This window comes from Dama dama, chromosome 18, assembly GCF_033118175.1.
Source record: "Dama dama isolate Ldn47 chromosome 18, ASM3311817v1, whole genome shotgun sequence".
NCBI classification, from domain to species: Eukaryota; Metazoa; Chordata; class Mammalia; order Artiodactyla; family Cervidae; genus Dama; species Dama dama.
The window spans coordinates 53,842,399-53,857,622 of record NC_083698.1 but is presented as its reverse complement, the minus strand read 5'-3'; the positions used below and the strand labels follow the sequence as shown (position 1 = coordinate 53,857,622).

Below are 15,224 nucleotides of genomic sequence, written 5' to 3'. Positions count from 1 at the left end.
ATAATTTTTTAAACTATAGTCAACTCTATAGCCAATGCTGAACATCAAGCTGATTCTTTCTTACTAGTTAGAATGACTTAAAACCATTTCATGTTTTGTTTTTTTTCTTTCAGAGTATAAAGCTAGTTGAATCAGAACTCTTTTTAGGAAGGTAAAGCTCAAAAAAGGAATGCGGTTTAAAGTTACAAATAAGTGATGTACAGACCACCTGCTGATAGACCAATGAATGAAAGAAAAGATTTGGATCAACTGTTGATTTGAGAAAATCCATAATGGCAATAAGTTCTAAAAAGTTGATGTTCTAAAAATCCCATTGTTGAATTCAAGTAAAATCCTTAGAAACAGTTAAACTGTTCAATTGAGCAACTCAGGAAAATGCTTGTGTCTATCTCTAGAGAACTCATTAAGAATTTCACTAGAAAAAAGCTCCTGAGAGGTAACTAAAAGTAGGTGATAATGCGATCTGGTCAACAGAACCAGGGACTGTGAAACAGGAAAGCTTGTTTTTAGGCAGAATGTCTTATGCTTATTCTTGGAATTTTCATTAATTTGATTATGGTAAACACTGTATCTATGACATTTCATGAAGGAGGAATTGCTCTGATTTATATACAGTAATTATTTTGACCTTTCTAACAATGGTTCTTTGTTAGGGAAAGTATCTGTAATAAGGAATCTTGAAAGTAAAGCAAACCTGAGCTCTTTATAACTATTCTGGGTTGAAGCATGCAGTTCTTTGCAAAGGTAAAGGAAACCTTTATGAAAACAGAATAAATAATAAAAATCCAAGTAATTCAAGCCCTGCAAAAACAGTAAAATATCTTTCATACATCCATCATCTCAAAAATATGTCCTAAGTTTTAAAATGAAATAAACCAAAATCAAATGTCCCTTTCAACAGCTTACTGATACTGACAGATTCTTTATATTCATTATAACTTAAAAAAATGAAAACTTATGGTGGTCACCAAAGGGGAAAGGTATAGGGAATAGGGGAAGGATAAATTAGGAGTACAGGATTAACAGATGTATACCACTATATATAAAAATAAATAAAGATTTGCTACATAGCACAGGGAAGTATAATAATCTGTAATGGAAAAGAATCTGAGAAAAACATATGTATGTGTATAATGGAATCAATTTGCTATACATCTGAAACTAATACAATGTTGTAAATCAACTATACTTCAATCAAAAAAAATTATCAACTACACTCATCATTCAATACTATTTATTAACTAGATGATGCATGCAATTGGACTTTCTAAAGGTCAAATGCTTTTTCTTTTTAACCAGGAAACTACAAGGCCTCTGCATTGAAATGCAAATATTCATGTGTATGAGAATAAGTACATTATTTTCTGAAGAGCTCTACAGTGTTAGTAAGTTGGAAAATGCACTGAGAAGTTTAGGAAGCACTGCTCTAGACACGACAAATATCTTTGTAAAATGAAAACAGCATATTGATTACATACACAGAGACACTCTAGTGTTTAAAAATATCCCTTGATTTCAAGCTTAATAGTCTTTTGAAGATCAACAAAATGTAAGTTTTGGGAGGGCAATAATTTTTAAATTTTTTTTATTCATTGATGTGTCCCCAGTGTCCAGATCAGTGCCTGGGGACAGTGCTCGATCAGTAATTGTTTGCTGAATGAATGAAGATCAGTGATTCAACAACAATAGCATGTGATCTCTGACGCTCAACTGAAATAAAAAGACGCAGTCTCTGTTTAGCTTTTTTATCCAAGATCTCCAAATGGAAGTACTTAGGAAAAGATGCTACACAGATTTTCCTCAGCTTATAGGGTTACGTCCTGATAAACCCACTCAGCTTCAACAGAGTACTATAGCTCTATAGCTCACATGGCTAGCCCAGGGAAAGATCAAAATTCCAAGTACAGTTTCCAGTGAAGGTTCATTGCTTTCATACCACTGGAAAGTCAAAAAACCCTATTGAAACACTGTAAGTCGAGGATAGTCTATAAATTTATCTGCCAGCTTTTATTTACTTTTTTTTTCTAAAACAGATTTTGCAAATGATGCTCCCTGCTCCCGTAGAGACATATCTAAGAGCATACCTCTGCTTAACCCAAGAGAGCATGAAACAAAACTATGGACTTTTCTGATGCACTCAACCTTGAGTTCTCTCTCTTATCAAGAAGCACATCGTCACTGGAGATGAAGGAAAACAGCAAAAAAAAAAAAAAAAAAGACAACAATGACATGATCTTTTCATACTTTGCCTCGACAATAGTGACAGATTTGTAAATTACTTTTAACCGTATCAATGCCCAGCCTGTGTAGGGCATTCTGCAAGGTTCTGGGAACAGAAAGATAACAAGAGGGTAGCCTTATCTTCAAAAAAGGAACTAACTAGGGCCATATCATGAACAATTCTTTTGTTGGTGTTGAAACACTTACAAAACAAATGTCAGTGAAGAGCAAAGAAGTCCTAGCAAGTTGGGTTGCTCTGTGTAAGCATGATTTAGTTAGTAGCGAATTAAGGGAAACTAAATTAATCTGAATTCCCTCTAGGCAGCAGACAGGGCAGAGGAGGAAAGACACAGCTGATAAGAATCCTGGTGAAAAGAACACCAATCTGGTAATCTTTTAAAACACAGGAATGTGGGTTAAATCTGATCAATTTCTAAAACACTGCACAAAGCACCATGAGACAAATAGGCTGCACAGTGTCTGGAGCTAAAGGGGATGATAAAGTCAATCTAAATCCACTTATTCAATGAGTTTTCAGTTTTTTACCCCTTAAAATTCCAGTCACTTTTTCTTATAATAATATAATAATTTACAATTTCAAAAAATAACTGGAATTGTATGGCTCTTAAAATGCTACAGAGAAAAACAGTGGATCACTTCTATGTTGTGTGTTCTCGCAGCATGAACACAGTTATTTGTTTCTTTTAATTTACATCCTCCTCCTGGTCCATTTCTGAAAATCTCTCCTATTAACATCACTACACCTCTAAAGCAATATTTTTGTATATGCAACATAATGTGACCGAAGAATCTGATTAACTTCAAAGTGACAACAATTTCAATTTTCGTGCACCTGCTGGAGGAGGCAAATGATAGAAAAGATGTGGGAGAGTGGAAAGCACTCATGCCTTTAAACAGGAGGCCCGAGGGAAGGTCACTGTGGGGTCAGTGATGTACAGACACCCACAGAGAAATCTGTGCCAGCGCGTCTAGACACAGCAGGAAGCACGCTGGGCCGTATGGAATGGTTGATGTTGCCACAATCCGAAGAGGACCTCTGAACGCCTTCTTCTATTTCTGTTCTCGGTCATGCTCCCTGCATGCATGGCCAGTCAGAAATTTTCCCCTCTGTTATTGCTTGACTTTGGAGAGGTTACAATTTCCAGTTAATTTTATAACATAAAACTATAAAAAGAGATCTACACCAACCATCTTTCTACATTCCAAACAACAAATGCTCCTAATTTATGTAAAAACATAGATGCTGAATTTGTGTGATCACACTATAATAAGTTGTAAATGAGGTATGAAATGAGAAATTCTAGCACAGTGCTCGAAGAATTAAAAAATCACATGTGCTCTCTTAACTATGTTATGTACTATAATATAGACACCAAAAGATTAGCATTTTTTTCTAAGAGTGGACTAAATAACTTTTCTCCAACAGCTGTAAGGCCTTGAAAAAATTTCCCAGTACCTAAGTCTTTTCAAAAGAAGCGTGAGTTCTTTAATTTCCTCTTAAAAATGAAAGGCTTATAGATCATGTCAGCCTCTGAAGAGACCAACTGGAAGTTACGGTTGTAATTTCTTTTAATTCTCTCATTATGCTAGATTCCCATTCTCAGTTTTATCTAAATATGATGTGTCAGACTCCAGCTCTACCACCTGACAGCTCCTTCCTGAGCACACCTGGCAAAAGGTAGCTAACTCGGGAGCCAGGATTCACCACCAGTTTCAGACATCTCTCTTGCAGCAGCCTTCCTGAACTCGGCGATTCCATTATTCATCAGTAGCTCACTTCCTATCACATTTGTGCTCAAAGGCCACTGACCTCGTTTGTGCAACTCACTTTCCGCCCTGAGCTCCCTTTCATTCTCCTTTCTGCTCTCCAACAGCAGTTCATCTTGTTCCTCCACTTTTCTTATGAAAGGTCAAGGCCACAGACCCAGGCCCTCTTTTCCATTTCAACACCTGAAACTCATTTCGCTGCCCTCCCTTCCTCCCACATTAGTAGAAGCAGCAACCTTCCTCTTTCTCAAAATAAATTTCTTCATGTGTGCCCTGCATCCCTTCTGCCATCTGCCCCAGAAGTCACCTGTGAGTCTCCAGCAGGGTCTCATGCCACAGGCATCCCACTGCTACTTCTGTGACCGTAAGACCAGTGCATGAATGAACAAGGAAGTGGCGAGAGGTAACATGCCAGTCATGTACATGTAGAAATTCCTCACCTTTGGGAGGACAAACCTCTATTATTATTGTTTATAAAATTTATTTTATTGAAATATAATTGATTTATGATGTGTTAATTTCTCTGTATAAGCAAAGTGACTAGGTTATACATATATAAATATATGTATATATATACATACACTCTTTTTCATATTCTTTTCCATTACACTTTATCACAGTATACTGAATATAGTTCCCTGTGCTATACAGGAGGACCTTGTTGTTTTGGACAAACCTCTATTAATTCAGAGTTTCTGGGAACCTGGTCCTTATATAGACATAGAATTTTGCTTAAGCATATAAGGTATTTCCTCTCACAGAACATTCATCTTCTAAAAGTCGCCTATTTTATTTTATATATGAGTCAGACTTTACACTTTAAAGACAATATTACTATAATATATTTGTTACTGTAATACTGAATGTCCTAGACCTTCAGAAAACATTCCTGTTAAGTTCTGCCAAATATAATATCAAAAATATTATTGTCAGTTTATAGGAACCCAGGAATATTATTCCAAGCAGAATGGAATCCAAACCATGTATGGGGCTAGTGACTAGATCAGAGTAATAAATCTATCATCTTTCAAAGAAACTGAGAAAAAGGCCTGCCTTCATTGTTTTACTGCTTGTATGCATAGAAAATTGATAATTTTAAGGAGATAATGCATTATCATACACACTATATGCTAAAAGGTAAACCAAGCACGCACAGATCTTATATCACAGGAAATTTACAACCATTCAATTCTGCCACATTGGTCCACCTACTTCTCTTTGTTCCTTCTTTCTTTCTTCTCCTTTTTCTTTCTCCCTTTCTTCCTTCTCCCTCTTTTTTTCTTTTTTTCTGTTGCTAAAGTATTTAAAAGCAAAGCATATCCCTGGATGCTGTTCCACATGTTTACTAGTCTCTCCAAATCTTATGCAACTATAATAACATACACTTTAAAGATTAATAATAATTCCTTAAAATATATGACTCCTTTAAGAATTCAAGACCAAACACCACATATCATTTCTGGTTATGTTAAAGTGCATTTCCTAGTTTTTTGTTTTGTTTTAAATCATCATCATCATAGCTTATAATTACTGACCAATGATCCAGTGTCAAGCATTAGACTAAGAAGTATATGCATTATCTCATGTAATCCTAAAACAATTCCATGAGACAAGTACTATTCTTATCTTCACTTAGCAGACAAATTACAGCCATAAGAGACACGAATTCATTTGCTCAGGCTGATGGAGCTACTGAATGACAGTGGAGGGTCCTCTGACTACAGAGTCTGACCATTTCTGTACTATAGAATGGTACCTATAAGATACAAGATATACATCTTGAGTATGGAGAGGATTTCAGATATATTTCATAGTCCAGAATTGGCTCATGTAAAAAAAAAATCTGCAAGCTAGGACATGGAAGCAACCTAGATGTTCATCGACAGATGAATGGATAAAGAAGTTATGGTGTGTGTGTGTGTGTGTATATATATATATATATACATATACATACATATATATATATATATATATATATATATATAATGGAATACTACTCAGCCATAAAAAGGAAAGCATTTGAGTCAGTTCTAGTGAGGTGGATGAAACTAGAGCCTATTAAACAGAATGAAATTAGTCAGAAAGAGAAAAACAAATATCATGCATTAACACATACATATATAATCTAGAAAGATAGTACTGATTAACCTATTTGCAGGGCAGCAATGCAGACGCAGACATAGAGAAGACTTGTGGACACAGCTGGGGAAGGAGAGGGGTGGGACAAATTGAGAGACAATTTGAGCATGGAAAACATCCACATAACCATATGTAAAAGAGATAGCAAGTGGGGAAGGTGCTATGTGACTCAGGGATCTCAAACCAGTGCTCTGTGTCAACCTAGAGGGGTGGGGTGGGAGGTAGGAGGGAGGCTCGAGAGGATGGGGACATATCTATATCTAGGCTGTTGATATATGGCAGAAACAAACACCATAGTGTAAAGCAATTATCCTCCAATTAAAAATAAAAGAAATCTGTGCCTCACCAATAATATTCACCACTTTTTCTTAAATAACAGGCTTGAGTATACTGAAAAAGAAGGTAGTTTTAGGCAATATAAAATTTATACAGAAATGAAGCATTTAATGAAAATGGAGAGTTCAACTGTGTGATGGTAGAAAAAACACAACTTTAGTCAAGTAAGTGAGTTAGGCACCAGCAAGAAAGTCAACTTTATCTGAACTTAATTACATGAAAGGACATTTTGTATTTAATCACTAGAACAAGACTTTTTTAGGAGCACTACTCTGCTGCTATTTTCTCAAATAAAAGCAGCAGTCTGCACACACAAGCAGACCTATAATAAGCCGAGAACCCACTGGCGGCACTTAGCAGTAGGAATGCTAGTTGCTCAGTTGTGCCCCACTCTCTGCAATCCCATGGACTGTAGCCTGCTAGGCTCCTCTGTCCATGGGATTCTGCAGGCAAGATTAGTGGAGTGGGTTGCCATTCCCTTCTCTAGGGGATCTTCCCAACCCAGGGATCAAACCTGGGTCTTCTACATTGAGGGCAAATTCTTCACCATCTGAGCCACCAGGGAAGCCTTGGTGGCACTCAGGTCATAATAAATATATTCTCTGATAAGAATGAAATACAGTAACAGATTAGTCCTAAAACTTAGAATACAGCAGTAACCAAAGTAGCAAAACTTATATGGGAAATAGTCAACAAAAAGGATGATGTCATTATCACTGGTCCATGTAACTTATACTCTGTTGTAGATTAACTGACATATTAATATGTAAACAGGGCTTCTCTGGTGGCTCAGATGGGCAAAGCCAACTGAAAGCCTTCTGAAAGGATTCATCATTCAAGAAGCTATTAAGAACACTTTTGCTTCATGGGAAGATGTCCAAATAACATTAACAGGAGCTTGGAAGAAGTTGATCTAATCCTTATGGGTGAGTTTGAGGAGTTCAAAACCTCAGTGGAGATAGTAATTGTACATGTGGTAGCAATAGCAAGAGAACTGGAATTAGAAGTGGAGCCTGAAGATGTGACTAAATTGCCACAATCTCACATTTAAACCTTGAATGGATGAGAAGTTGCTTCTTAAGGATGAGCAACAAAAGTGGTTTCCTGAGATGAAATCTACTTCCGGTGAAGATGCTGTGAAGATGGTTGAAATGACAACAAAGGATCTAGAATATAATATAAACATAGTTGATAAGGCAGAGTTTGAAAGGTTGACTCCCATTTTGGAAAGAAGCTCTGCTGCGGGTAAAAGGCTATAAAACAGCATTGCATACTATAGAGAGATCAAACGTGTAAAAAAAAGTCAACGGATAGAGCAAATTTCACTTCTGTCTTAGCTGAAGAAATTGCCACAGCCACCAAACCTTCACTAACCATCATCCAGATCAATCAGTAGCCATCAAAATCAAAGCAAGATAGTCCACCAGCAAAAAAGATGAGGGCTCAGACAATGGTCGGTGTATTTTAGCAATAAAGTGTTTTTGATTAAGATATGCACATTCATTTTTTTTCAGACAGAACACTCCTGTACTCTTAAAAAACTATAGTATAGTGTAAACATGACTTTTATATGCACTAGGAAACCAAAACATCCAGGTGACTTCCTTTATTGTGATACTCACTTTATTTTAGTTGCCTGTGGTATTTTAGTTGTCTGTGATATCAAAGCTGTGGTTTGATATCTTTGCACAAATCCCCTCTCCCTGATATTCCCAGTCCTGTACCCCAGGTTATGCATCTCCACACTCTGCCCTTTCTCCCCTTCTCTGCACCTTGGCTGGTCTTCCCACCTGCAATTTCAAGCCTGTTTTCTGATACCTCCCCCAAGGGACCTTGATCCAGACCTCTGCTGTTCCCCGAGTGTAACCTTTCCCATGTTACTGGAGCCTTCCTGTCAATTCTTAGTAAGCTCAAGCTTCTTTCACTTCAGTTTCTTAAAACACACACACACACACACACACAAACCTTCAACAGACATCTTGCTATATGCTGCTGCTGCTAAGTCACTTCAGTCGTGTCCGACTCTATGCGACCCCATCGATGGCAGCCCACCAGGCTCCCCCGTCCCTGGGATTCTCCAGGCAAGAACACTAGAGTGGATTGCCATTTCCTTCTCCAATGCATGAAAGTGAAAAGTGAAAGTGAAGTTACTCAGTCATGTCCGACTCTTAGCGACCCCATGGAAAGTAGCCTACCAGGCTCCTCTGTCCATGGGAGTTTCCAGGCAAGAGTACTGGAGTGGGATGCCATTGCCTTCTCCCACCTTGCTATATACTGGTGATTTAAAAATCAGTTGAGGAAGCAAACAGAATACTATTAACATTGAAGTTCATGAGAATGGGTATAGAAAAGTTATTAAGGATACTGATGCCTGATCAAATAGCATGTTAAAATACGGTCTTACTGTATATACCAGCTGTGTGGCCTTTGGCAAGTTATTAATCTCTCTGATTAATAAGTTTCCCCATCGATAATAATGAGGACATAGTCAGTCTTCTGTATCTATAGGCAATACATCTGCAGATTCAAGCAACTGTAGACAGAAAATGTTCAGGAAAAAAAAATTCCATAAAGTTTTCCAAAAAAGCAACTATTTACACAGGATTTATATTTTATTAGGTATTCTAAGTAATCTAGAGATGATTAAGAGTATATGGGAGGATGTGCACAGGTTATATGCAAATACTATGTCATTTTATATAAGGGACTTGAGTAACTGTGGATTTTGGTACCTGAGGGGTGTACTGGAACCAATTCCCCACAGATACCAAGGAAAGACAATACTAATAGTGCCTACCTCATGGGATTGTTACAAGGGATACATAAGTTAATATTTTTTAAACAGCTTAGAACAGTGTCTGGCACATGGTAAGCAAAATATGTTAGTTAAATGAAATGAATAGAACTGAATAAAATTACAGATGCTATCTAGGAAATTGACTCCCTGACTTTTCTAGCTATACCCTTACAGCCTGGAGAAATTACAAACTTTCAACCAGATAGATGCGCTCTAAAAATATTTTACTCCTATAAAACTTAATTTAGTAAATATTTTTTAAACTAAGAAATTACCTTTAAAAAAAAAAGAAATTACCTTTTATGGTGAGAAATTATGTCAAAGACTGGGAAAAACTCACTCAAGAAAAGTATGTTATTTCTCCTTATACCTGACTCCAGTGTGTAGCTGTACCCACCGTGGCAGATGTTGTTAAACAAATGAGGGAAAACTGGAAAATAAGCATGGGCTAGGTGTACATTAGCAAGATGCTGTTAGAATATGCCTGAATCTTTCCGGTACAGTAAGAGGCGTCTGCAACATGCATCAGAGGCTTAACACTACAGGCCATCTTCACGCAGAAACTGTTTGGAAATACTAATGGGCTTTCTAAATATCATCCAGCATCAATGACACATTGTTCTAAGTTTCTGTCAGAGAACATACCCCTCCTGGTACTGAGGAAAGACTGTGTGCTTTTGATGCACATGGTGAAGTAGAAGGGAGTAATCTTCACGTGCTGATTCCTTTTGCATTTGATATCTCCAAGTACTGACTCAACGTTTTGATCACTGGTACATGGTAAGAGTCAGTGCTATGTTGCTATTCTTCAAGTATCTTGAGAAGGACTCACTTTTATTTATTTATTTTCATTTATTTTTATTAGTTGGAGGCTAATTAATTTAAAACATTGTAGTGGTTTTTGCCATACATTGACATGAATCAGCCATGGATTTACATGTGTTCCCCATCCTGATCCCCCCTCCCACCTCCCTCCCAATCCCATCCCTCTGGGTCTTCCCAGTGCACCAGCCTTGAGCACGTTTCATGCATCCAACCTGGGCTGCTGATCTGTCTCACCCTTGATAGTATACTTGTTTCAATGCTATTCTCTCAGAACATCCCACCCTCGCCTTCTCCCATAGAGTCCAAAAATCTGTTCTGTACATCTGCGTCTCCTTTTCTATTTTGCATATAGGGTTATCGTTACCATCTTTTTAAATTCCACATATATGCATTAGTATACTGTATTGGTTTTTAATCTTTCTGGCTTACTTCACTCTGTATAATGGGCTCCCGTTTCATCCATCTCATTGGAACTGATTCAAATGTATTCTTTTTAATGGCTGAGTAATATTCCATTGTGTATATGTACCATAGCTTCCTTATCCATTCATCTGCTGATGGGCATCTAGGTTGCTTCCATGTCCTGGCTATTATAAACAGTGCTGCCATGAACATTGGGTGCACGTGTCTCTTTCAGATCTGGTTTCCTTGGTGTGTATGCCCAGGAGTGGGATTGCTGGGTCATATGGCAGTTCTATTTCCAGTTTTTTAAGAAATCTCCACACTGTTCTCCATAGTGGCTGTACTAGTCTGCATTCCCACCAACAGTGTAAGAGGGTTCCCTTTTCTCCACACACTCTTCAGCATTTATTGCTTGTAGACTTTTGGATAGCAGCCATCCTGACTGGTGTGTAATGGTACCTCATTGTGGTTTTAATTTGCATTTCTCTGATGATGAGTGATGTTGAGCATCTTTTCATGTGTTTGTTAGCCATCTGTATGTCTTCTTTGGGGAAATGTCTGTTTAGTTCTTTGGCCCATTTTTTGACTGGGTCATTTATTTTTCTGGAATTGAGCTGCAGGAGTTGCTTGTATATTTTTGAGATTAATCCTTTGTCTGTTGCTTTGTTTGCTATTATTTTCTCCCATTCTGAAGGCTGTCTTTTCACCTTGCTTATAGTTTCCTTTGTTGTGCAAAAACTTTTAAGTTTACTTAGATCGAGAAATATACCATGTTCATGGATTGGAAGAATCAATATTGTGAAAATGACTGTACTACCCAAAGCAATCTATAGATTCAATGCAATCCCTATCAAGCTACCAACAGTATTCTTCACAGAACTAGAACAAATAATTTCACAATCTGTATGGAAATACAAAAAAACTCGAATAGTCAAAGCAATCTTGAGAAAGAAGAATGGAACTGGAGGAATCAACCTGCTTGACTTCAGGCTCTATCACAAAGCCACAGTCATCAAGACAGTATGGTACTGGCACAAAGAGAGATATAAATCAGTGGAACAGAAGAGAAAGCCCAGAGATAAATCCACGTACCTATGAACACCTTATCTTCAACAAAGGAGGCAAGGATATACAATGGAAAAAAGACAACCTCTTTAACAAGTGGTGCTGGGAAAACTGGTCAACCACTTGTAAAAGAATGAAACTAGAACACTTTCTAACACCATACACAAAAATAAACTCAAAATGGATTAAAGATCTAAATGTAAGACCAGAAACTATAAAACTTCTAGAGGAGAACATAGGCCAAACACTCTTTGACATAAATCACAATAGGATCCTCTATGACCCACCTCCCAGAATATTGGAAATAAAAGCAATAAACAAATGGGACATAATGAAACTTAAAAGCTTTTGCACAACAAAGGACTCGATTTTAAAAACAATTTCTATAGTATAGAATATTTCTGAGGTCCTATATTAGTTTCAGTGTTATCATTACCAATAACTTGCCACAATTTATTATTTAGGGCTACCAGTCTCTGGAGCTCTCACTCTGGCTAATGAAATCTTGCTCAGTGATGGAAATGTCCAGAAGCCCTTGACGAGGCCGATGGGGTGGTGTTCAGAGGGCAGACTTTGGGGCCACGTGGCTGGCCTGCCACTCTGCTTCACCTCTTACCAGTTTGGTAAACTCAGGCCAGTTTCCCGAACTTACTGTGCCTGAGTTCCTCAGCTATACAATCAGGGCATATAATATAAAGTATTTAAAGCAAACTCTGGCAGATGTGCTTAATAAATTGCTGGCTGTTTGATTCTTAGAGAAGTTAAATGAGTAAATTCTAGCCAATTGTCTGCCTTATGAAAGGAATAAACTTATTTCTTTCCTAATCAAACCTCTACGGGCTTTGTCATGTTGGCCCCTCCATCTGTACCTGGACAAGGTTATTTCCCATGATTAATGGTCAGCACAATGCCATAAAATTATACTTAGACTGTATTTTATCTTTTTGTAAATTACAGCACTAATGATCCTATTTACCAACAAATGCATGCCCTAACGGAGAAGGAAATGGCAACCCACTCCAGTGTTCTTGCCTGGAGAATCCCAGGGACAGGGGAGTCTGGTGGGCTGCCGTCTATGGGGTTGCACAGAGTTGGACACAACTAAAGCGATGTAGTAGCAGCAGCAGCAGCAGCATTCCCTGAATTATACCATCTTTTGCCTACTAAATTTCATTGTTTGGATTGGACTTCAAATGCTGAAAAAGAAAGGAAAATCATGATCCAGTCTCTTCAGCAAATAAATCACAAGGAATTTAAAAGAGAGAGAGGGAAAGGGAAACTACATATGAAAGGTGACCCGTGAAACTTATCAACCATACAATGGGTGGACTTTATTTGGGTCTCATGAATTACAAATTCCTTATCTAGAATCTGTAAAACAATAATCATTGGTCAATAGCAGAACAGAATACTGACCAAAAACAGATATTTGATGATGTTAAGGGAATATTTATTTGGGGGGGGCAGCAGGGAAAGACAGTGAGGCCTGGCGTGCTGCAGTCAATGAGGTTGCAAAGAGTCGGACATGACTTAGGGACTGAATGACAAGATTTTTTTTAGAGTTTTTTTTTTCTTTTTTTACAGATAGGTGTACCCTGGAATATTTACATATGAAAATTTGATCTCAGGGATTTGCCTCCATATAAGCTGGGAGCAAAGAGGAGGACTGGAAAGATATGCAGCTGAAACAAGATCAGCCATGAGTTGATCACTGTTGTCACTGGTGGTGGGTCTATGAAGCTTTATGACACTATTCTACTTTTTAATACATTTGAAATTTTTGAAAGTAAGAAGATTTAAAAAATAGTATGAGTTGATCTTAAAATACTCACACATCCATTACTTTCTCTCTCTAAACCTCATCTTTTATAGGTGAGAGTGATGTTATTTACCTCATTGTTTCTAAGTTTACATGCCAGAGCACACTGGAGAGTTTATCTTACGGCCTGCCAGGTGGTAAACCTGCAAATGTAACTCAAGGAGGTGAGAAGCAGTTATAATCTCTGTATGTATGCAAATCAAGAAATGAAAAAAAGTATACTGCTATATTTAAAGGAGAAAAACTGTTAACGAGAAAAAAATAACCCACACACCTCACACTGCATTTGCTGTTGGGCATAAGAAGAAATACAACAATGCCTCAAATATCATATTTTGGCTTTACACTACCTTTTTCTGAGACGATGCAACTATTTTGCAATGCTCAGCTCTACCAGAAGCAATGAAGGAAACAAGACTTGTCACCAGTTTCAAGATGAAGAACAAGACAGAGGTTAAGTTAAAGGGTCAGGGCAGCAGCATTCAACTGCAGAGACAAGAATCAAGCTTGTTCTCAGATCTGTGCATCCCCAAGGCCTCTTCAAAAGGTAAGTATGAGTCCAAGCTACTCATAGCAAGGTTTTGAACACTCCCTAAAAGAATAATCACCACCATCTGAAACCTCAGAAAGTTAAGAAATCTGAGATCCTTCCAAACACCTAGTAATTATGTATTTTCATTCTTCCTCATTCTTTTGCCAATCAACTTCATAGAGATGATGAGTTTGGGAGCTGAGAGCCCATGGCCAAACTCATCAAGTAGAAGCAGGGGAGAGAGATTCAGGCTTGATTTCTCCTGTCATTCTACATCAGGTGTGTCACAGAGGGAAATGGAGACTAGAGAGGGGAGGCGGGAGGAGAGGGGAGGGGGGAAGAAGGGGTAAGATGCAGAGAGGGGAAGCCTGGAGGCTGGAGGAGGGAGTCAAGCACAGAAACAGCCCAATCACATCACAGGCCCAGCTCCTGGGCGGAACCTAGGAACCACAGAAACAGTGTTTTGGAAATTCTGCACCCAGGTATTTTTTCCTACTTTCATCAAGTAAACAGGAATAAAAGAGGAGGAACTCTGTCAGTCAAAGCCTGAAGGAATGTTTTAGAAAATCTCAAAATGTTTATAACAAGGCAAAACTGAGAAACAACCTAACATTAATCTTATGTCAATGCCATTTGAAAATTACTGGCAAAGAGGAATGTATATTCCTCAAAAACTTTAGCTGAACAGGAATGAGCAAAAGCGTGACCTCCTTTCTCCATTTTACACTCCATAGAGTTCATTAAATATTTCAGAGACAGTACATGACACAGACAATGTTACAAAGCCACTGGTTAAATTACACTACCTGGAAACCAAGCTTTCTAACACACTTCAATGTGTAAGCAGGTATTATCTCTAAGGAATCTTTCACATCTCTAAAGTCAGTGCTAAACTGTAACATGGATCCTTTTTTCAGGCCTTTATCTTCCCTTTTTAGTGGTGTTGATTTGGGAAGGGGAAAGGGCCTTTTAACTCACTGACTCATTTCCTGCAACAGTATATAAAGTAGATTTGAAACTGTATTCCCATCATTACTTCCACACCTCATAAATCTTGCCCTTGCTGTATAAACCAACACCTTTAAACTCTATGGACACAGTTCACTGTTAGGAAATAGAAAGTATGCTTTCTAGCAGGCAATGAATAACATATAAGCTAATTCAAAGATTTTATGGCTTTAAACGCATTAAAAACAAACTTCACACAGATTTCCTTAAAAAAAGATTTTCTTTTTACCAGAAAAGAAATACTCCACGATTAGTTTGTGTTTATAAAATAGTATGCGGCTCATTGTTGCCTA

The 15,224-nt window shown here is 37.8% G+C and overlaps 1 protein-coding gene across 3 annotated transcripts in view; it reads right to left on the bottom strand.

The window, feature by feature from the left end:
- The window catches only part of DOCK4 (dedicator of cytokinesis 4), a 479,093-nt gene that overhangs the window by 225,381 nt on the left and 238,488 nt on the right, over nucleotides 1–15,224 (bottom strand). The gene's annotated exons all lie outside the window — the stretch shown is intronic.